Genomic DNA, 1931 nt, shown 5'->3' with positions numbered 1-1931 from the left:
ATTATAATTAAAAACGATACTTCTTACAGGTTTACTATATTTGTAGCAAATAAGTGGTCATTCACTATTGCGGAAATAAGGGGGAATCAACCGACTTACGTTTTTATCATTGAATATTTTTGGAAGGTCAATTAAATCAAGACCTTTGTTACAAAACTCAATTTTGATACGATTTCCAGTTTTGTTAAGTGCATTTTCAATAAAAGGTTTAAGATAGAAGTCAGTGAAAGATTCAATTATACAAGCACATTCATATAGAGGGTCAGATTGAAGTAAAATAAGTTTACATTCCTTATCAATATGCGCCAACGAAGAAACAGAAAGAGAGCAAAGTGCACTTAGTAATTTATGTTTACCCCCATTTTGTAATAAAGTGTAGCAGTCATTTAAAGAAAGCAGACGTTTAAATTTACGCCTTAAGTTACCATTTTTTTCTAATGAACGTTTATTTCTTAGACGTTTACTAATCAGAGAAAATGAATTAATCGATTTATTTTTAGAAATAGTTCCAACATTTAGAATATTATCATTTAATCCAAGTGGGTAAGCTGATTGCAAACGTCTAATCCATTCAAATTCCGGCATGCACCTTGCTTTTAATTGGCACTGACTTGAAGTACTATTATTAAAAACAAGTTGCTCCACAGGTTGAATTGGAATATTTGTTACGCTATGACCCGTTTTATTAAAATGCTGGTAAATGAAGTTGTAATAGTTATTGTTATTTTTAATTAAAAAAAATGTTCCCTAAAACGTGTTTTAAGTGATCTACCAGTCTGCCCAACGTATTGCGCACCACAACAGGGTACATTTCAAGTGATGACATAATCCACATGCATAGAATTACATGAGACATCGGATTTAATGTTAACTGAAAATTTGCGGTTATTAACAGATGAAAGAATAAAAGAGGACATATTTAAAAACTTGCAACATCAACACTTCCTGGAGTTGCACTTATTTATTGTAGGATACCGATTACACGGAGCTTGATTATGCTGCGAACTAGAACACCGCCGCATAGTATCTCCAATAAAAGATGTTCGAAGTAAACTTAATTTGACTGTAGGTTTAGAAAAAAGCAACTGTCTGTAATTAAAAGGCAAATGAATACTACGTGTACTCGGAATTCTCAATGGGGAGAGAACAACTTTAGGATTTTTGGTAATCTATCTATCCATTGGTTTTTTATTTAGCGAAACCACCAATCTTATTGCCACATTAATACACATTGCCAAGTCAATATACATAAAAAAGTAAAAGGCAGCTTGTCAGATAATTGTCTGTACAAATTAAGCATAACCTGCAGAACTCTAAATTGATGGACATACATGTTTACTTTATAAGTAAACAGAATGTATAAGAATCTAAGTATAAGAAAGAAGTCAAATAAAGTGACAGTCGCTGCAATAGTCTGTTTACTCGTCGAAATTGTCAAGGTCGTCGATGGTGTACATGTATGTTGACATCGACATCGTTTTGTCAGGAGCAATCGCCACAATATTGGATTTTGATCATTTTCTTTCGAAAATAAAATGAATTATGTAAAGTAAAATCTTCTTTTCGCGGTCGTAATGTGTTACAATTCGCATACTGCGTAAAATTGAATATGGTGATATTTGTACTTGTTTTACAGTTTGTGTGTGAATTTTTTAAAGACTTTTTTGCGTACCAGAACAAAAACATTTATATCACTACGCATGGTTACATTCGTTAGATTTTAAGCGCTTTTAAGACTGAATTTAAAATATTGTTAAGGTTATTAGATCTATTTATGTTAAATGTCACGTGAAAAAAATGGAATAAATAGAATACTAGGATTAGCGTTGAATATAGAGAAGTTTATGTTGCTCGGCTCGAACACCGAAAGCGCTCGCCAAGGCTCGCGCTCCCGGCGTTCTAAGCCTCGCAACATAAACTTCTCTGTATTC

This window comes from Dreissena polymorpha, unplaced genomic scaffold (assembly GCF_020536995.1).
Source record: "Dreissena polymorpha isolate Duluth1 unplaced genomic scaffold, UMN_Dpol_1.0 chrUn011, whole genome shotgun sequence".
NCBI classification, from domain to species: Eukaryota; Metazoa; Mollusca; class Bivalvia; order Myida; family Dreissenidae; genus Dreissena; species Dreissena polymorpha.
The sequence above is the reverse complement of the archived record's forward strand: the minus strand, read 5'-3'. Positions refer to the sequence as shown.